General features: G+C 30.9%; 1 protein-coding gene across 4 annotated transcripts in view; it reads right to left on the bottom strand.

Annotated features, from left to right (window-relative positions):
• Positions 1 to 23875, bottom strand: part of LOC139500012 (uncharacterized) — a 105613-nt gene that overhangs the window by 49574 nt on the left and 32164 nt on the right. For 2 of the 4 annotated variants that reach the window (XM_071288706.1, XM_071288704.1), the window contains 2 exons: positions 21047 to 21176; positions 5956 to 6084 (listed from right to left, as the gene is read on the bottom strand). The gene's annotated coding sequence lies outside the window, so the exon portion shown is untranslated. Of the gene's footprint in view, positions 1 to 5955; positions 6085 to 6877; positions 6925 to 7214; positions 7413 to 21046; positions 21316 to 23875 lie in introns of those variants that run through there. The other 2 variants (XM_071288707.1, XM_071288705.1) reach the window with 2 other exon arrangements.

The following is a 23875-nucleotide window of genomic DNA, read 5'->3' as shown; positions in this document are numbered from 1 at the left end:
AGATGTAATTAACGGGTGTATATGATTTTTGTTTGTATATATATGATTTGTTTTTAGAAAGACTGACTGATCGAAATAACAAAAATAATAATGTGTGACACGAGTAATTGCACCCCATATGTCTGAACAAAAAAAACAAGTTATATAGCATTATACACAAGGTTTAAGCTAACGCAAATATGATAACTGTTGTGATTAAAAAACATGATAAGAGAAAACAAACTTGGCTAAAGATATATAACCGTTTGACAACGTCGATCTTGATTATTTTGTTTCAGGTTTTGGACTTTTCGCCTCACCTTGAACTCGTGACGCGTACCGATTGCGGCATAACTATAATAATCAGCTGATTACATTTGATAGCAATCGACACAAATGAACCAACTAATAAAGAGGTTAATGGTATTGATAAATGAATATGTGAAACGATATTATTTGACAACTTTGATAAAGAAAAATAGTATTGAAGTGGGTACTTCAAATAATTTTCGGGGCGGAATTGTTTTAAGTAAAGTTTAAGGTTACACTTTTAGAAAAGATGACTCGGTTAGGGAAAACCTTGTTTTAAAGATACTTATGAGGTCAAAAATGAGAACCTTGACCTTTACAAAGGCAGCGCATACATGTATTATATAAACTGATTGATGATAACCTGAAGATAAATTCTGTGATTCATGTGACCAACTTTGCCAGTATCGTAAAACAAAATTCCAAGATTTCTTTTTTTTTAATTTCGTGATTTTGTATTACAATGTAAGTTATGAAAAAGTAAAATGATAATTAGAAAAAAACCAAAAAACGTGCAGCAAACTGGAATTGTGTGTTGACAAGAAGGATACCTTTATTTTATGTTAGTCGGCGAATAAAAATTGAGAGTAGCGAAATAAATATTGTTAAGGCAAAAGAGACGAGAATACAGATGAACTAGGTGAAACTCTGGTTATGTTCCGGACCATATGAGTATTTGGACCATACGTGTATGGTTTTTAACACATGGGTATATACTCATATGGTCGGGGTAATCAACACGTTTAACATAAATGAGATTGAAATATAATACTTATGACTATTCTACATGTTCTAAATGTAAAAAGACGAGACATGATCAATAGTGTGTTTTTGTGTTTTGTGTTCTTTTTCTTCAATGGTTTATTTTTGGCAGGCCAATTTCATTGTCATATATCATGATATCAAACCATCATTTGCATCTATTTATTAATACAAAAATATAATATAAGAATGTCTAATGCGCATTTAAAATACAGTTCTTTGATATTGCAAGTCAATGCAGCTAAGTTTTTGTAATGCACTCTGAATAAAAGAATAAAGCGACGGTTTACCAAGTAATATATTTAATTGCCGATGAGACCATTCAATACAAAACTAATATGATAATACCAGGAACAAAGTCAGTAACTTCCGAACACTTTATTCGTGAAAACGGAACTACATCCAACAGACTAAATGGCGGAGTCTCATTTAATTGGTTAACTTGTCTGTATAAAGTGAATTCAGTTCGGGGAAAGTAACTAAACTGCATTTGTAACATACCATTTATTACAATGTACCATTGTCTTATGTTTAGATTTTAAACAAAATACTGTTACGGATATAGGAAACTGAATTTTGAGTACTGAACAGAATATCTTACGTATGAACAAAACGGTTTACAAACAATCTATTTCGGTAATAAAAAGAAAATCCTTCCCATTCTGCTTTTCAAAAAACCTATAGATGTAATAATGATAAACGTTTCCACATGATTTAGTGCATCAAAAGTCCTTCTCATTCTACTATTGTTAAATGTCATGGATGATGCTAAGGTTGGGGAAAATGTTATGATAAATTAAAGAAACATACGCGTACTAGCGCAGTTTTCTACTTGTAGGTAATCGATTGTAGATGAAAGTTAATTCATTAATTCAATTCAATATCAAAGTGATCCGTAAAATTCAATTCCATTTATTGTACATACATGTATTAAATCGGAATAAATCACATAACTATAGCAGAAAAACTGTAACGCGCATCACAGCCATTCGAAACTAGATTTAAATCCGGATGGGAACGCTCGTTATAAAACATGAAGTGATACCACATTGCAAAAGTACATACATTCTTCGTGTTGTTGGCTTAATATTTCTTCTAATTCTGTTTTGTGAAAAGGTATTTATATTAACATGATTAAGTTTCTACTCAACCTTGAAAATGTTTTTTTTTTCAAAATGGTCTGCAAAATAAAGACACAGTAGTATACTAGTGTTCGAAACAAATCTGGGTTACAAACTAAAACTGAGGGAAACGCATCAAATATAAGAGGAGAACTACGACAAAACAGAAACACAACATTAAAATCTAACACACACAGAAACCCATAATACACAAACAAATTGTTTAAAAAATCAACGACGACTTTAAGAGACACCGTCCTTAATTTTAACCTTTAACAGTCTGCGTAATGAAGACATGTTGCCATTCCAAGAGACATACATTTTGTGTATGTTAAACTGATTGCTTGGCATACATATACATCACATACTCAATATGATTTAATCAATTAGGATCATAATCTACATCCACTAGTGTGTTAAATAAGTTATCAAATCTTGTGGAATCCATTTTTCTTATAATTATGTCTTTATCGTATCATTCATCAACACAGATACGTCATATGATATAATTTCATAATTAAACTAACCGCATTACCTCATAAGTATATTGGTCAGCATTTACGTCACAACATAGCAATATGTTACCATTTGGCTTAAAGAAGATTTGGAATTGAGTAATCGAGTTTCTTCCAATATAATTGCTTTATGTATCTGGTTATAACATACATTGTAATAATCATATCGAATAAACACATTTGTCTTCTACTATAAATGAAGTTTATTGTAAAGATTTTTCTCCTTGTTAATCATACCACATCTTCATATTTCATATTGATAAATATTGGTACATACTCAAAGCAAATACATAAAAAACAATACCATTAGAGAAAAGTTTGACAGGCATTTATTGTTTTCGGCAGTGTTTCGGTACTGATATGAATTATAACAAATAATTTCTACAGTTTTCCGTGACCGTTGATAAATTAAGGAATAAATAAGAACTTAAGATTTCTTCTCTCGCGCGTCAATATGAATTCACATGCATTTCGCTTTTTCTATTTGGTCCCTTTTGTCTTTATTTCAGAGAAAGAAGCTTATTACAATTCTACGTTTTTATACAACACTGACTTCATATATTCAGGACAGGATGTGTATTGTGAATGTAAACCAAGAAAAGCGTTTCAGACCCGACAAAGTGAACAAAATGTTTTACATTTTAAGAAGCCAGTACAAATATTAAGGCTCTCGGTAGTGAAATTTTCGACGTCATCCTACAGTTAAAGTTATACTGGGTAATATTTTAACATCGCACTCTTTTTTCAGTACATATTGCTGCATAGTTATGCAATATTTGCCAATGGGCTTTAAACCATCATCATCATCATCATCATCATCATCATCATCATCATCATCATCATCATCATCATCATCATCATCATCATCATCATCATCATCATCATCATCATCATCATCATCATCATCATCATCATCATCATCATCATCATCATCATCATCATCATCATCATCATCATCATCATCATCATCATCATCATCATCATCATCATCATCATCATCATCATCATCATCATCATCATCATCATCATCATCATCATCATCATCATCATCATCATCATCATCATCATCATCATCATCATCATCATCATCATCATCATCATCATCATCATCATCATCGTAATAACATGAAATAAACACGAATCTTCCTAAAAGTACCCATACCAACGATGACTAATGCATTGTTGGTTTTTTTTTTAAAATAATCGATGTCTGCGTAATTGTTGTAGCATTTTCTTTGCTCTTTAGGTTTAAACTCATTTTTTACGATTTCGAACTAGTATTTTAATTCAAATTATGCAAATTGTGAAAACATAAAACGAATATAAATGTTGGTTTTATCAATTTCAAGATTTGAAATGAAAGAAAAAGAAGATTCTGTGAACATTAATAGGAAAGTTTCCTATGCATTCGAATTCGTTAGGTACAAAATGTCCAAATTTGATCATAAACAACAAAACTTGACTTTTAGCTTAAAGGAAGCAGTAACGAACGGATGAATGGCAAACACAAAAAAAAACCATATAGTACGTCAACAATGTTGAAATATATTAAGTTATTGAAGATTGTTTACTGTACGCCTGTACGATACAAAAATAAAATATACAAACATGGAATTGTAATTGATCTCGTACGAATTGGTGGTAAAAGGGGAAATGGTTGTTTGACATGTTCGAGTACATTAAACGAGACACCACTTTATTAGTAAGATATATTCTCAAACGAATTGTTTCCTAATAATGTTTTTTACCCAGCCACCCTTTATGTTTTTTTTTACTCCAATGCAAAACAACAAATGTAGCTGTAATTTGTTTTTGATTTTAGTTATTTAGTTACACATTATTTTTATCAATTACATATTTTATCTTCTCATAATGTCATTGGAAACAAAACGAAAATTCTGCATGACTTTATATGAAAGATTTATTCTATCATTTGACAACTTCATTTAAAAACTGATTACTTTGGAATAACAGTACTGCAGTTGAATAGTTTGAGTCGTCAATAAGAGATTTGACGGTTGAATAAGCAGTTTTCTTGGCAACGCGTAGCTGAGCCAGAAATTTAATGTTTCCTTCACACACAAATTGACGACAGCGCATTTTCAACAAGAGTATTGTAGTTCCTATTCTAGATCTAATGAAAAACTGTAAAATGGTTCTAATACTTCTAATACCCTATATATCGAATTGGACTCGGCAACGTTATTGCTCAGATTTAAAGAAAATGAAAGATCTGAAGAAGTATAAGAACTGACCAACTTATATTTTAAATTACATTACATTACACTAAAAAAATTCAATTTTACACCGATTACGTCAATGGAACAGAAACTAATACACTTAATATGTTTTTTTAATAAAAAGGCCAATTATTTCTAGTCAAATTTTATACGTGAAAGTTATCGTACGAACAGATTATTTTCTGTTCTAACTACTTTATATATTCACAGTTTAGACTATCATGCATTCAAACATTGTCACTGTTAATGATCTCAGCTCTCCTTTGTCTAGACGCAAAGTGACTCTAAACACACCAGGATATTTGCCTGAGGGTAGTTGTACATAATTACCACCATTAAATAAAATCACAGTGACGTCTGATGCAAAAGTACAGCAGTGTCACTGGAGATGACTTGCAACAGAGAGGTTTTAGAGCAATCAATTGTATTTCATAACTAGAATCAAGCTCCCCAGTTTTCATTATCTCAAATTCAAATGAGAGGCTACAAGTTAAATGTAACATTTTCTCTCTGGTGAGTTATTCTTTGTTAATATAGTGATATTACAACAGTTTGTTTCAAAATCATGTCTGACCGATACTTTTTGGGAAATTTGGATATAAACTGATTTGCACCAAACATGTCATCTTAGGTTATTTTGAAATGGAAGTACTCTGTGGACGAGCTAATCTGTATTTCGCACCTTAGTATGTCGTGTCACGCATTGAATGTTTGTTTTTGATTGCATCCATATCCATACTATTATTGCATTTACAAATGTCAAACTTTACATTTTATTCTTTTTACGAACTTTCACGAACCTACGATTTAAGAAGAAGCAAATTCAAAATGTTAAGCATTTAAATTTTAAAACTTTACACAATATAGCAATGTTAAACCTGCATAATTCATCATACATACTAATGTAAAACTTGTACTCAATTCCAATCAAAATCACAAGTTTATCTTTTACAATAAAACACAAAGCATTAAATACGTTGAAAATTAAATGTATTTAAGAGATCAGCAATTAACTTCTAGATTACTTACGTTTATTTTTCGTAGTGTGACTTTATTCGGATTAATCCATCAATAGCACAAAAAGTTAATGCTGATCTGTTAAATCCTATTCCAATTATTGTAAATATCCGAACAGCGTCTGTTTATCTTCTCTGTATTCTGTCAAATCAAATAAACGCCAGTATAAATTAAGGAAACAAGAAATCAAAACGAGGGAGTACTGTCAATAACTTAGTTGTAGTATTTTCATTCCGGTGTTTAATTATCAAAGGGAATATTTATAATTTATAATTATGAGTCAATTGATCATCTGTTAAGTTCAAACGCACTTGTTAAATTTCTTGTTGAATTTCCTGTAAGAGTGTTCAATTATCCGCATATGAGTGATGTCGGAAGCGCTTGACACTGGTCAAATCAGATTGTTTTATATAGTTTAATATAATATAGTAAACTCGAAAGTCATTTCACTTGACCATAAATGTTAGTATGTTGTTGCAAATAGCCATATATTTGACAATGGTTTTGTGAACTTATTTCATATTTCTTGATAGGAAAACGCAAAGTTAAAATACAAAAAAAAACTTAGTCATATAATGAAGTGAATACTCAACACAAATGTCTTTTTGTTCTAAGCACGAGAAATTACCCAATTGTAAATAGGTGATGTAGGTTTTGTTAGGTTGGTATATTTTTTTGGTCCAATTATTAATGCAATAGATATACAAAAGTCATGAAATGATCAATCAAGTTGTTCTGCTATTCCGTATTGGTAACTAAAAAAATGTATTCATCAACACGACAAGACTAGAGATAGTCTGCAAGTCCACGATATTGTAAAATGGAGATTTAATGAAAACACAATGTCAATAGAAACCAAACAACAATAAAAAATATTTAATACACAAAAAAAATATTATGATACTAAAATAGTAAATAAAAATATGGAACCAACCTTTTATAGAAACAAAAGCTCATGTTCAAACATGTGAACTGTATTGCCTTTTGTGCTGATATGAATTATCATTGATATGGTTATATTTATAGATTAACTGTTTACAAAATTTTGAATTTTTGAAATAGTAAGGCTTTTCTACCTCAGGCATAGATTACCTTAGGTGGATTTGGCAAAACTTTTAGGAATTTTGGTCCTCAATGCTCTTCAACTGTACTTTATTTAGCCTTTTTAACTCTTTTGGACTCGAGCGTCACTGATGAGTCTTTTGTAGACGACACGTGGGTCTGGCGTATATAAAAAATGTATTCCTGGTATCTATGATGAGTTTATTTGCAATAGGATATGGTTTCTTATCACCAGATTCGTATAAAAAATTGTGTTCCGTTACTGTTCCATAACTGTTCCGTAAATGTCCCGTAACTGTGTACATTCAGCGTGTTTTTGTTGTTTTTTTTAAGTCTTACGTTGCCAGTTTAATACAATTGAGTTTATTTTCTTGACTTCATTATTATGGTAAATTGAATTTGCTTATCTGTTTAAAATGGTAATTTGTACTGTTATAATAGTATTTGATGGTGTTGCATTCATTTGTTTTGATGGAATTTTTTAAATTGATTCACAACTCTTTTCGACACTGCTAAATATCGTGAAAGATATTTAATGTTAATGGTAGACAGTTTTTTTTCTGGTTGTCTTCTGATCAGTTTTATTCTTCGGTTTCAAAACGGTACACCTCAAATCAGTTCTGTGCTGTATTGAGAATGAGGTGATAGAAGTAGAAAACTAGGGCGTTCGTTTCAAACTTTGCTTATAGAATGTTTAAATACTCAACTCCCATTTGGTCAAACAGGAATGTTAATTCGAATGCATCATGAACGTAATGCAGAGAGAGAGCGCCACGTTATTTAATAATTCCAATTCCTCTTTGATTGGGTATGTAGGTAGCCTGTTGAAGGCAAATATGTCTCCTTTTGAATAGCGTCTAGTTTTTCCATGTCTTGTTGATAGTTATCACTAGTGTATTGTCCTTTATATCTATGACATATGTTCCACTGGCGTTACACAAACTATCGATCAATAATACAAGCTTCAACAAGAACAATTGTATATAGAGGATTTATAAAATCGTTACTTTTCCCAGTAACAATAAAAACAGTCAACTTGAAATACTCTGATTAGTAAAATAAGTAATAAAGCGACGAAGGACGTAAAAAGTATGTTTCATTATTTGATTTCCCTAAACACGCTGTCCCGTAAAGTATATCTTAATTTGTTGTCGAAAATAATTTATTTTAGATCTTATTACTAAAACCAATTTTAAATCTTATACTCAAGTGGTAATAAATGAGTTCAAATAATATGAAACAGAAACAGAAAATGTCGTTTGACATGAACACTGAAAATTTCATTATTCTCTGTAAAGACTCATCAAAATTAATAACGTATAAAATCAATTCCTCAACAAGATTAAAATCAATGAAACATATGCAAATATTCACCAATAGAGGTGTTATGCTCCATAGATAATCGTATTGTTACAGGAATTATTTGATATAAAACGTATAATTTGTATTATCCTCTTTTACAATCTAACATATATTTCATATTGAATGATAAGAAACATTTACCAATATGCTGTCGAAAAGGCTTAGCTAAAGACGCTTAAATGAATGTGTTATCAGGAATTTTCCGCTTTAAGCATGCAGAGAGCGTTATATATGATCGCCAATAAGACGTGTATCCATAAGAAAGACTTAAGAGAAGGATTATTATGTAAAAATAAGTTCTAGAATTTTTTTTATGTTTGGCAATGACACAATTATCAATCAAATGACGTATATGTAAGCGACTATATGTCACCGTACAACCGCAAACAAAAAGCAACATCATTACCGTAGTCAGCAATAAACCGCCCTTAAATTGTGAATCGTAAAACATTATAAACAAAAAAATATAAAAATACAGCGCCAATTGCAATCCACTGGAAGAGATCCTGGTGTGGGTTTAGCACATAAAAAGGCTCTTTTGAAAATGATAAAAATAAGAATAGGTGTCTCAATGTGAAATTCAAGGATATGAATTAGTTTCACAAAGTACTAGTACTGATGCAACTATTAATAATACTCGGCCACTTTAATGAAATAAACTCTATATAGATTTGGTGCATATTAAATTTAAAGCCAATGATGAACAAAACTTGAGCAGCCATGTGGTCAATAGAGGCATAACAATAATAGAAAAATCAATAAAAAGGTAAATTTTGTTTGCTAGAATTGAAACCTGAAGTTTGTTTGAAACATTTATCTATAACTATTAAAGTGCTATATAAGGAGATATCATAAATCAATTTGTCTATTTTATATTTGTTTATTCTAATATGCCGAAAGGTATCACATTGGTTTGTATATATCTTTACCATACAACATTGTCGTGTTTGTATGTGTAATTGAAATATCAGTTTTTAAAACAAATGCAATGTTTGACCTCTTGTCGTTGAAAGAGTAAAACAAAATGTGTTTTCTTGTCGAAGATTTTCAAGCTTTGAAAATCCCCATAATGTTGTGTTTTCTTGGGCCTCTGCAATTATTTTTATCAAAGAACATGTGTACTTGATAAAAGCTTCAGAAACCCTTTAAGTTGACTAAATGATATACTTTAAAATCACAAAAATCATATCCGTCGTTTGTATTGATTGGGATTGACCCTTGATTTAAACTTTAAAGTACTAACAGTAACTGGATCTATTTAACATATAGATGAACCTTGCATAGTTTACCTTTGTTGAGATACTGTATGCGTAATAGACATTCAACAATGGATGGACGTTTAAATCAGGATGTGCCTCTCTTCTCACACTTTGTTGTCAATGAAATGAAATAATATGCAACTTTCATACAAGTACGAGGTTTTATCTAGCTAAAAATATTTTGAATCCATCATTTTTTTACATAAGTCAATACCTGTACCATGTCAGAGTTGTACAGAATATGTTTTCATGTGTTTGATATGTTTGATATTTTAATTTTGACATTTGATAATTTCCGTCTTTTAATTTTTCTTAGGAGTTCTAAATTTTTGTGGTTAACGAAAAAACTTGGCGATAAATATATAACTGTTTGACAACGCCGATTTTGTTAATTTTGTTTCAGGTTTTGGACTTTTCCCCTCATCAAACAATACTCAGATTTCACCTTGAACTCGTAACGCGGATCGATTTTGACAGAAAACTAATAATCAGCTGATTGCATTTAATAGCAATCGACACCAATGAACTCATTGATATCGACGTTAATAGTATTGATAATTGGAAATGTGAGGCGACACTGTTTGACAACTTTGATAAGAAAAATGGGCTTAAAAAGGATACTTCTAATCATTATAGTGGCTAAATTATTTTGAGTAAAGTTTTATGTTTAAAAGATGTCTTGGAACGAAAGCTGTTGTTTTGAATATAGCTCTGCGGTCAAAAGTAAGAATCATCTTCAATTTTAATGTATGTCCTGTAAATAGACTGCACATATCGTAAACACTGATTGGCGATCAACTGAATATGAATCCTAAATTCATAAATGCCAAATTGTTCAGTGTTGTAAAAAAATGTTCAAGATTTCATTTTCTAATTTCGTGCTATTTATTACAATGCAAGTTAATGTAAATATCAACATATTTAAACATTGTATCCGGGGCTCATAAAGTGCATATCCGATATCGACAATAACTGTTCAGTGTCTTTAACTATCAGATGTATTTGTAGAAAGGCTATGAAACAAGTGTAATGCGAACTTTAGCGAGCTATTACTCCAGTTTTGAGCAGAGTACAAATACAGCTGATATTTAAAGAGACTATACAGTTATTGTCTTTATCCTGCAATCAATTCTGTATATTGTTTGTGTTTTGAAAGACAAAAAACTCACTTTTTTTGCATTTATTTTCGATTAAAAGCACACATTCAACTAAAGCGGGTTCGCAAAAAAAAAAAAATCTCGAATAGTCAACAATAATACATCGCTCAAGGTGAATAATTATCTTTTTTAACATAACAACTAATTTCAACAGTAAAAAGAAACAACAAAACATTGTCCAATTTAAAACAGAAGTGTACGAGTTTTACTTCGCTTCAAAATTTTGAACTGAACTTATAAAGTAATCGAGAATTCGTATCAATCAATACGTCGTTGGAATGCAACTGCAATACACATTCTGAGGTCACACAGGTTCATACAACACTCCCCAACAGTAATGCACAAACGTAGTACCGGCTGTGGGCGGAGCTTTAGAGCGATATCTGTATAGTATATCTATACTATACAGATACAGCAAAGCGATGTCTGTAGGGCTGTATCTGTATAGTAAGGCACTCATTTGCAGGATGAATAGTAATATATGAAGTATGTTATAATTATTGTATCATAGTATTCTGATTTAGATAATATGAATCCTATTTTTTTTTCATATTGTCTTGAAAAGCAGGGATTTGAAAAGCAGGGATTTGAAAATGTTTTCCCATTCGGACTTGATGAGACAATGCAAGATCACCTTCCCGGGTCTGACCATCAAGGTGATCTTATACTGACACAACCACGTCCTTTATCATGTTAATGGGATAACAATTACCTTTTTACAAGTGATTGATTAAGTCTTCGAATAAACAGACATTATTTGCGGACTAAATTGTACATATGAGTGTGTCAAGATCCAATATATAATTCATCAATTCAGATTATTACAATACTGGGTTTGCATTTATATGATTTGAATATAAAACGTATGTCTTATCAAAATGTTAGAAGACGACAAATGCATATGATTAAGGTGGTATGGGTGTCTTCCTCCATCTTGGATTGTAAAAAACAGAGAATCAAAGGTCCAGATTTTCCATCAAGTTAGCAAAATTTGATGCAGGAATGCAGATGTTTAATGTTCATTTTCATTTAAAAGTACCAATTTATCAGAATATAACTTCTGAATATTGATATTTTTGCAAATGTTAATTATTTTTGGTTGTTTTTTTTTTTTTTTAAATTGGCATTTTAAGGGGAGGTAACTCTAAAAAAGTGCATTTTCTGAAGGATTCTGAATGGAATTTTCCTATTTTGTATTGTAGGGGAAAAAACGTACGGTGACCCTATCTTTTCTTTTGATATTCTCAAAGCAGTGTCTGAAAGCTATCTTTTCCTGAAGTATTTAACAATTCTATCATTTTGTTTAGTTTCTAATCACAAAATGGTTTTTTTTCCTGTATAATCCATACAAAAATGTGTCATTTTGTCCCGTCCTGTAGCTTACCTATCATTTGTATTATATTTTTCAACATATATCAATAGATACAACGTTTTGGCAAAGTATGAACAAATTCTATCATTTTTATTTTAGACTCCCATACCACCTTAATACGATTTTATTTTCGTGTTCTTTTTCTTAAATGATATAAGTTTGCGGATAAATTGCATTGTCATATATCATAATACCAAACTATCATTTGCATCTAATTATTAATAATATAAGACTTTCTAATGTACAGTCCTTTGACACATATTTTTTGTAATGGATCAGGAATAAAAGAATTAATCGAAGTCATTCTAAGATATCCTGTACTTTATTCTAATGATATTTCCATTGCCGGTGAAACCATTCAATACAAAACTAATATGGTAATAGCAGGAACAAAGTCATGTAGTCTTTCAAACACTTTATTTATGGAAACGGAAATATATCTAACAGGCAAAATGACGGAGTCTCAGTTAATTGGTTATTATGTCTGTATGAAGTGAATTCAGTTCCGAGAAAGTTACTATATATACACTGCATAATATGTAATTTACCGATCATTACAATATACCATTGTCATGTATTTGAATATTAAACAAAATACTGTGACGGATATAGGAAAGGGTATTTTGAGTATTGAACAGCATATATTACGTAATGAACAAAACGCCTAACAAGAAAACTATTTTTGAAAAAATACTTCTCATTCTGCAATTGTTCAATTTTTATGTATATGCTAGGGTTTGGGAGAAATATACTGAGAATTTGAAGACTATTCTTCAGACACTTTTCTAACAATCCAAATCGATTCCTCAATTTTGAATTTCAAAACCACATCTTTAAACTGACAAACAAGTTATGGCATTTGATATTTTAAAATCTTAATCCGGTCAATTTAAAACAAAAAAAGGAATAAACCTCTCAAAAACATACCTGAAAATTGTTTTTGATGATTTAAGATTACAGCAATAAACGCATTTAGGATTTATAGTATAATAAAAATAGACAACAACGACATGATGTCTGAATTGTTGACGTGAAAAAAATCCAAATGACATATTACATAATTCGTCTTATCTGTCATTTTAATGTGACTAGGGTAATTGTTATACAATGATTCCATATAGATGATATAAAATATTGGAAAGCGATAAGCATACTAAATAAAAAAAATCCAAAACGATAACGATCTCACTAGTATAACTGTTACACAAATTTACATTGAACTGACAACAATATGTAACAAAACAAGCAGACATCCTAGGTCGATATGGCAAAAATGTGGATCAGCAGTCAACAATGTGTCATAATCACAATAAAACAAACAAATATGTTAACAAGGTAAACAAAATGGCACTACTACTACAGAAAAACTGATGAACAAAAAAATGTGTTGTTCATACGTCAGTGAGATAGTATCAAACATTATAAATCTCAAAACAAAAACTATTGACTGAAGTTTTCATGGACAGTCTTTAAATTAAAGAAATCTGTCAAGTGTATGACGTACGATGACGGGAAGCTAGGGAAATTGTAACGATACAGTGGAAATCACTCCTAACCTCTCATTAAATCTGTCAGAATCTGTCCGGAGAACTGTTCTAGGACAGTATATAGACTTCTAAGCCTGACACCTTTTAAACAGTTCTAGCTAGAACAGTTCTAACCTAGAACTGATTTCCTCAGTTCTACCCAGAACTGATTTGGACAGTTCTACCTAGAACTATAGAGTTAACCTTCTATGACCATATAAGCGATGTAAACATAAACATAGATATAAACAGATTAAATGCAGAGTTATAAGAGAAGAGACTGTTAAAAACGAGGAACGAAGCAACGTAAACCACGATGTTAGTGTGCAATCATATAAAAATATTTCTCCGATGAGTCAGATAACCTCTCTATCCGCTTCGATATTTGTACATGTAACGTTTGATTAGTAAAAATATAGAAAATCTGCTAAACAGTAAAGTACTGCAGTGACGTCATTTAGAACTGTTCTACGATCAAGTCAGTTCAGCTGACAGTTCTACGGTTAGAACTGATTTGGACAGTTCTACCTAAAACAGTTTTAAAAAGTTCTACACTAGAACTGATCCTGACAGTTCTACCTAGAACTGATCCTAACAGTTCTAGCTAGAACTGATTTAGTCAGTTCTACCTAGAACTGATTTTGACAGTTCTACTGAGAACAGTTCTAGGGCAGATCTGTTCTATGTAGAACTGTTCTAGGACAGTTTAGACCAGTTTTTAAGGACGTTAACCTAACATGCCTAACGGCTTTCTTAATTCAAAGTTGTGAAATATGGTCCTATTTTTTTTTATTGGGAAGAGAAAGCCAATACGTCTACTGTGCTATCTTGATTATTGTCTGTGTAGCTTCTTATATCAAATGTAATACGAACCCAAACTGCGTTTAAACATCAGCGATAGTTTCATATTTATCAGACAGGCATAATGATAGGATAAAAAACAAGTCTGGTTTGGAATTGGATAAGTTCGTGTTATTTACAATACCATCAAATATAATTGATTTACGACTGATGGCATTTTATATAATATGTTATAACATGGAAGTATTGTATTGACGACATATAATACTTCAATCTATGGTTATGATAGCCACATTTTCAAACTTGGTTAAACATCAAATGTTATTCCATTTGTAAATTACTTTTAAATTAGGTTAATAGCAGGATCTGCCTTATCTAGAAATTTCTTCTTCTACATATCAATATGTATTGGTTGTATAGAACCTATCTTATCTTATATTCAGAAGTGATTAAAGTGCTCATTTGTCTAGCTGCCACGGAAAGGGACAGATGTGAGCATCGATATATTATTAGTGTCCAAAAAACAAATTGGAATGCAAATTACCGCGCTGGAATACTAATTACATTGACCTTAATTAAATTATACAATAAACCATTTAATTCATGAATTTACTAATTAGAAATCTTTCTGTATTTACCGTAACTTATCCAAGAGGACCTCAATATCAAGGTAGAACCAAATTCTTAAAATTTTACTAGATATAGATCACTCAACATCTGTACATCTAATTGACAGTCGCCGGATGTACTTTAAAAAAAGGCGAACGATACCAGAAGGACAGTCAAACTCACAGATCGAAAATAAACTGACAATGCCATATTACTAAAAAAGAAAAAGACAAATAAAAGTACAACATAGAAAACTATAGTCAAAGAAACATGTACCCAACCAAAAAATGGGTGTGATCTCAGGTGCACCGGAAGGGTAAGCAGATGCTATCATCAAATAATATATAAATCTAACAAAAATTATTTACAAATTGTCATGCCATGACGCTTTTAAATATTATACATGTTATAATATTAGCAGTATACAGATTTAGATAACCACGACACATTTCTGATTATACGTTAGATAACAAATATAGAGTAGCATAGGATATATGATTGAAATGTACTGCACAACAAATTCAATAAACAAACTAGCCAAATTCGTGAAAGTTGAATTACAATATAAAATGTCTGTAGATGACGTTTATATGATATATGTTTACTTTACCAAGTTTCCCAACATTCATATACGTTGAGAACTCGGCCAAAAAGAGCAGATGATCACCAATGAAACTCCCCAATATTATTGCATTCGGTCATTCTTACTGTACGCTTACAAATAAGTTTTCTAAATCAGTTATAATTAGAGCACTTTTGTCACATAGTGGTCGTTGTATGAAAAAGCTACTATGGACTTTCGTGCACGCAGATTGTTGTTAATAAATGTATACGTAGACTGGGGCATATACATACTAAGGATAAACTGGACTTTATCCATCCGACAAATAAACTTATGCTAAATAGGGGGAGGGGGAAACTATCATTTAAAGACTCGTAATTAACCAAAACCAAAACAATTACTCGCAAATCATTTATATGGTGATATATATATTCTTGCAGGTTGCTATATGCAAAAAAGAAGAAATTTTTTATAGATTAGTCATTGATTCTTTTCTATAGAAACCAAATAAATATAATTGTATTTCCATTAATATACAGTTTCACATAATTAATGCTTTATCTAAATTCAATAACAGTTCCTAAATTGAATTTCGTCGGATGAAAATGAATTGTGTAATATAAAACCAAGAAGAAGTTATGCAAAAAGAATACAAATCGAAAAATTATCAAGAATTTGTAACAAACAATATGTAGAAAAATTCTTTCACATTATAGTGTTATTCTCAATTTACAACGATATTGCATCGTTTTCAAAAATATTGTGTTATTAAAAAAAAAACATTGTACAATCCGGGTTCATGGTTTGTTTTTTTAAAGAATCAACGATTATCAATTGTATCTATATAATATTATAGTTCCGTGTCAAATATGAAATAAACTTCAAATAGTAAAACCAAAGGCTTAATTTAGCCTACAAAAATAATTATACAATAAATATATTATATTGTTCCAGACAAAACCGAAAAAAAAACATTTCTAGCCAGAGAGAGGAACATCAAAAAAAAAGCGGTGGGCTAGTTTGTGTACATCCACTCATGGATAGAGAATTATCTCTCGTAATTGAAATATACATGTATACAAGTCCCAATTTGTGGCTTGAAAGTCTTCAACCCAGAACGAGGGCATGCAGTCATAAGCTGGTCATATGCAAGTTAATTACAAAAACTTGAACCTTATTGAACAAATACTGTATGTTTAAAAATAAATAGCACGAAGTAACTATAAACAAGAAAAGATATGACTTGATCATTTTGTAGTCCACTTTATAAATGTGTAAAATTGAGAATGGAAATGGGGAATGTATCAAAGAGACAACAACCCGACCATAGAAAAAACAACACTGTCATCCTTTCAGTTAATATTTTATGTTAGAATCTTTAAACGTCATACTCCTTGTGTCGGTTTACAGAATACAAACTATATATTCAATCAAGAAACATGTTTGTTGTTCTTCAACTCTCAGTAAGATGACATATTTTGATTTCATAAGACATACCTTTTGTGTATGATGTTCTGAATTCCTTGCATACATCAAGTTATATATATGAACATTTAATTGGAATAAAAGACTACAGTTACTAGTGAGATAAATGACTTATTTAATCTTGTGAAATTCCATATTCCTTAAATGTTTTTTTATCGAATCATTCATCAACACATAAAAGTCAAGTGGTAATCTAATATTCAAACTGACATTCTTTCATATATATTTTGGTCAACATTTACGTCAGTACAATGGTTCGAATATATAGAAAGATGTGATATAAGGGCCAATGAGACATCTCTCCATCCAAGTCGCCATTTGTAAAAGTAGACCATTATGTTCCTATTATGTTCCTAATCCTAAGATTTTTTTAAATTGAGTTATTAAAGTTATAAATAGTTTCTTCATAATACATGGTATGAATTTTCTTATCCCAGGCATAGATCACCTTAGCCGTATTTGGCACAACTGTTTGGAATTTTGAATCCTCAATGCTCTTCAACTTTGTACTTGTTTGGCTTTATAAATATTTTGATATGAGCGTCACTGATGAGTCTTATGTAGACGAAACGCGCGTCTGGCGTACTAAATTATAATCCTGGTACCTTTGATAACTCTTATAACATACATTGTAACCATAATATTGAGTAAATACAGTTTTTCAATTGTATGTTATGTGTTCGATGTTTGAGATTTGTCTTATTGGCTATTATACCACACCTTCTTATTTCGTAAAGAATAAAAGAGTACAAATCGAATCATATACATAAAGACAAATACTATCTTGGAAACTGTATGTATCGTTTAAATTTAATTTAGTGCTTCAGGGCACACTGAATTCACCCCAGTTTCGAGTATTCAAACAATTGTTAAAAAATGCCAAGTAGTACTGTACATACAATTTAGATTTTTTAATTTGTGATTGGACCTGCTATGTGTTTGATCTTAATATCATCTGTAGAGATTCAAATGCGATTTTGCGTATATTCGTTGCTCACAGTTTAATTATAAAAAAAAACCTCATCACTTCCAGCTTAAAGGACGTAGTAGAATACGGATTCATGACGTAAACACAGCATATAATTTATCAAATTACTGGAATTACTAAAGTAATTGAATTTGAGTTTCCGTACGCTTGTACGCAACACAGAAACAAGTCTCTATCGCAGGAAATGACTTTATACTGCAAACATGGAATTGTATTTGATCTCGTACGAATTGTTAAAGGGGTGAGAAAAAAGATGGGATGTACCTATTAATATACTTATAACCATGATAACGAATCAACATTATGTGTGTGGCATACAACTAAGCAAATTGAGGATTATTAAGGTCGAAGCCACGGTTGATGTTTTGTAGTGTTCCAAAGCAAATCATTATTAGATTTGTAAAGGACTACGGACTGCACAACGGATGTTTAAAACTTCACCACTTTACATTAATCAGTACATCATTTCAATATATTAAGGTTACCCATATACATTAACGGAACAGAAACTTATTTACTAAATACGTTTCACAGATCTCGTTGAAACAAATTATCAATAGTATAGCCAATTATGTCTAGTAAAATTGCATACGTGATATAAGTAGTTTTCCTACAAAGAGATCTTTTCTCTGCACTAACCGCTTTATATATTCACAGTTTGGACTATCATTAATTCAAACATTATCACTGGTAATGATCTTCGCTCTAATTTTGTCTAGACGCAAAGTGACTCTGATACATACCAGGAATTGAGCCTGAGGGTAGTTTTACACGACCAGCACCAATATATAAAATAATAGTGACGTCAAATGTTAAAGTGCAGCAAGGTGACAGAGGAGAATACAATGAAAATAAGTGATCATTACATGATGAGGCAATATATTATGAAAAAGTGTACAGCATTAAAAGGGATATATTTATCAGTCAAAAATTTACTACAAACTAAAAACAGTACGTAAAATTGCAATATAAAGCCTTACTTTGAAGGAAAGCTTCTGTTTGGACTTACTGAGATAACTTGACATGTCCAATTTTAAGATATATTTTAATATCATTCAAATTAACGTTTGACAATGAACACCCCTCTTCAAACATATATGCATAGTGCGACTATTTATCAAAACACTGTAAAACTTTTAAGACATCAACAACTGACCCTGTCGAAATATCATTCCCAGTTTTTATTATGAAGTATTGCCAGTACCTGTTTATATTCTTGTCCTTTTGTTTATTGATCATTATTTTGTCTTTTTTTCATCTAGTGAAGTTTTGATTGTAGCAAGTTCCTTTTTTGTTTTCAACCAGAGATGTAAATAAAAGAATAAAGGTAAAAAGATTTAATATATAGTTCTTTCGAACTTGTGTGGTAAATGAGTTTGATCTTGAACCAGCCAATATATGAAACTTTTGGATAAGATTTATGCAAAACTCAAACGCATGATACTGAAATAACCTCGCTCGAAACAAAAATTTGGGCATTTATATGTTAATCGTTTGATGCGTTTTCATAGCAAAAGTATACATTCAAAAGCTTTGTGTTTTAAATATTGCTATAGAAGATTGCCATTAATGCGGGAGGTTTGGCATGCCACAAAACCAGGGTCAACCCACTATTTTTTTTCTTTAAAAAATGTCCTGTACCAAGTCAGGAAAATGGCCATTGTTAAATTATTGTTCGTTTCTGTGTGTGTTACATTTTAACGTTGTGTTACTGTTAAGTTGATTGTTTCCTCTTATATTTGAGTGTGAATTCACATTGGTTTAAGACGTGTCACGGTACTTTTCTATCCCAAATTCATGTATTTAGTTTTGATGTATATTTGTTATTCTCATCGGATTTTGTCTAATGCTTTGTTCGTTTTCTGTGTGTGTTACATTTTAAGGTTGTGTTTCTGTTGTGTCGTTGTTCTCCTGTTATATTTAATGCGTTTCCCTCAGTTTTAGTTTGTAACCCGGATTTTTTTTCTATCGATGTATGAGTTTTGAACCACTGTTGTCATTATTTGATATATAAATAAGAAAAAATAATAATAATATTCATTCGGTGTTCAGAAAATGTCATCACAGCTTCAGGAGGGAGATTGAAACAACAAATTATAACTATGATTTCTACAAAAAATCCAACAAAAGGTAAATGAAACAATAATAAACAAAATAAATAAAACAATAAAACATTTTTGTCAATAAATTTGTTCTCGATATAGAATATGAGATCCTCCTCCATTGGAGATACACTGACGTTGACATGACGTTAAAATGCATAGAAAATATATTCGAAAAAAACAAATTTTAACTTTGATTAAGGGAGTAACACGGACGAAAGCAAAATGATTGTATGTTTTTAAAACTGAACTGAGAGGAAACCAGTGACGCGTAACGTCTACTTTCCAAACTGTTATTTTTTTTCATAGTATTACAACAGGATGTTATAAATAAGTGTCTGATCTCTATTCGATAAACCTTGAAACTTTGATATTAAATTATTTTGCCCAGCATGTTTTCTGGTGAAGTTTTAGTTATGTAGTACTATATTGACTACCCAGTCTGTGTTTGGTGCCTTAGTCTGTCGTATCAAACATGTAATGTTTGATTTGATTTATCCATATCCATATATTTTTAAATTCATTGATAAGCAATATGCTTTTGTTTTCATTGCTCTTATTTTTACAGTTATACAACAAACTTTCGCCAACATGCGACAAAAATAGAACCAACTTCAATATGTTTACCATTTAAAGATCCTAACAAAACTTCGCAGTGTAAGTCCTGAATTATTCATCATACATACAAGTGTAAACTATGTATTATAATTCAAATCAAAGGTTTACCTTTCAACATTACAACACATATAGCATTAGGTATATTCACAGCTGAGATTAATTAAAACTAAAGATAAGCTATTAGTTTGAAGATTACTTACGTATATTTTCAGTGATGTGACTGATAATCTGATTAATCCCTCAATAACACAAAAAGTCAATGCTGATCTGTTAACTCTTATTCCAATTATAGTAAATATCCGAACAGCGTCTGTTGATCCCCTCTGTATTCTGTCAAATCAAATAAACTCTTGTATATAATGGAACAAGAAATCAAAACAAGGGAGTACTGTTAATAACTTGGTTGTTTTTCTCTCCTGTGTTTTATTATATAAGCATTATAGAGTGATTTAAATATTATATTTCAATTGATCATCTGTTAAGTGTAAACGTACTTCTTGAATTTCCTGTAAAAGTGTACACCTTTACGTGGTTTGAGTGATATCGGAAATACATGACATCGGTCAAAGCCTATTGATTTGTATTGTAAAAAAAAAAACTTTATAGGCTTTTCCGGTGAAATATGTTGTTCTAAAAAACCATAACCATGACTTGTATTCTTTTAACTCTTTAAGCATATTTTATACTTCATGCTAGGGAAAAAAGTCAAGTAAAAAACTTATCATATTTAGGAATGCATGCCTTAAATTATTCGAAATAGAAGTTGTGTTTGGTTTTTTGGTGAAATTGTGCATATTTTTGTATTTTCAAGTTACTTTTCTTTTGCTTATCGTATATGCACGCTATTGATGCTTTGTGAATGTGATCTGTATGATTATATATATATATATATAAAGAGATATTATGAAATATCCCAGTATAAGATGTACATGTCTGTATAGCAGTTACGCAGAGCCTGGATATGGGATTTCTCGGTTGAAACGGAATCGAGATGTTTGCATTGTCATAATATTATTAGTGGAGGGAGCTGATGACAAGGAAGTATTAAAACTAAAGATCCCAAATTATCGAAAGTTTGATTGACCGTTAAAAAATATCTTTGTCAAAATTAACCATGCATATCCATCGCTTGCCGTAACCACATGTGTGTTCTATTTTGCTCGATAGTTGCATCCTCGAATACGATACATTTTTTAGAACGTGTGTAAAAAAGCATCCGATCTCGCTCCTTTTACGTTTGTTTTATGTACCCGAAGATAAAGTTATACAAAATTTACATACAGAATGTATCATAGTCATATGATCATGGAAATCGATAATTATATGGCGTTTGTGGATCCAATTATTTTTGTTACATTGTGCATAAGTCATGGATTCAAAAATCAATGCGTATTCTATACATTAAACGGTCAGATAGTAATACGTACTGTGGTGATTATTGTAAATCGGCGATTGATATGATGTGAAGCTAGAAAAGGCTATCCATCAAATAAACACGATGGGAAAGAACCTACAAGACGCATGCATCAGAAACATATTTAAGGTAGGTAAAGCAATACACAAATGGGACAGAAACACAAAACAACAGTTCAAAACACGAAGAAACCAACTATTTTCATAGTAATATTTCCAATAAAACTATGGCAGAGGTTTACCAACTCTTATAAACAGAAGTACATGTTCAAACACAAAAATGTACATTATCAACATCAACAGAGCTCCGGTGAAATAAATTTGTATTGGGAATCATAGATCATCTCTCTATATTTATAAGAAAAGGGGAATTCAATATGTACCACTTTCCCAATGTACGTCAAATCTTCATAACAGACCAGTAAACTCAAAATATTCTAATAAATACAGTTATCGTAGAGTGACATATGAAGTAAAATAGTATGTTTCATTTAAATGTATGTCCTAAGTTGTTGTCAAAATGATTCCCATTATACGCTTTTTCTAGAACTAATGATATTACTTTAATACTTGCTAATAGTGGTTACATCAAAATGATACGATACGCAAATGAAGTGGTAACAAATAATAAATAACACAAACTGAAAAAGGCGTTTGACATTATTCTCTGTAAAGACTCATTAAAACTATGAACTGGTGGAATCAATTTCTCTACAACACTAAAATCAATGAAACAGAAGCAAATATTCTTGAACCGAGGTGTTGTGCTCCATATAGGAAAATCATAACTTCACAGTATTTATTCAATAAAAAACGAATTAGTATGATCTTCATTATATTTTTTCTTTCAACAGATATTTTTTTATACTGAATGATATGACACCTTTTGATAACTACTGTCGAGAAAGCTTTAGAAAGGTCACTTACATGCATGTGTAATTAGGAACTGTTCGTGTTAATCAAGCAAAGATATATAAAATAAAAGATATAGAGATATTTGTTACAAATGAGACAACTATCCTTGCATCAGAGACCAAATGATGCATGTATTGGCAACAACACTAAGTCTTATCTTACCGTACGGACATGAACAATGAAAGAACAAATGCCTTGTAATCGGACACCAAAAACCCTTATATGACAACATGAAAATAATTCAAGCGAAAATCACATATGAAAACTAAAAGCATTCACTGAAATGAGAGCTTCTGACTTTAGAAAGACACATGAAAACGAAATTTAGAAGAAAAAAAATAGGAATTAGTGGTAATTTTAGTTTCAATGTGAACTTCAATACGAAAAAGAAGATGTGGTATGATTGCCAATAAGACAACTTTTTACAAGAGACTAATTGACACAGAAAAAAAAACCAACTAACTGTCACCGTACGGCCTTCAACAATTAACAAAGCATATACTGCATAGTCAAATATAAATGCTCATTAAAGGACAAATATAAAACAATTTAAACGAGAATACTAACGGCCTAATTTATGTACAATACGTTAATGTTGCAACTCCTATCTTTGGGAAAAGTACTCATAATAAATAAATCAAACCGAGACATCAGCCATTATACCAAAAATGGTTACATAAAAAGCATTACGCGTATATGTT

Source organism: Mytilus edulis, chromosome 13 (assembly GCF_963676685.1).
Source record: "Mytilus edulis chromosome 13, xbMytEdul2.2, whole genome shotgun sequence".
NCBI lineage: Eukaryota > Metazoa > Mollusca > Bivalvia > Mytilida > Mytilidae > Mytilus > Mytilus edulis.
Note: the sequence above shows the minus strand (reverse complement) of the source record. Positions and strands in the feature narration are given on the sequence as shown.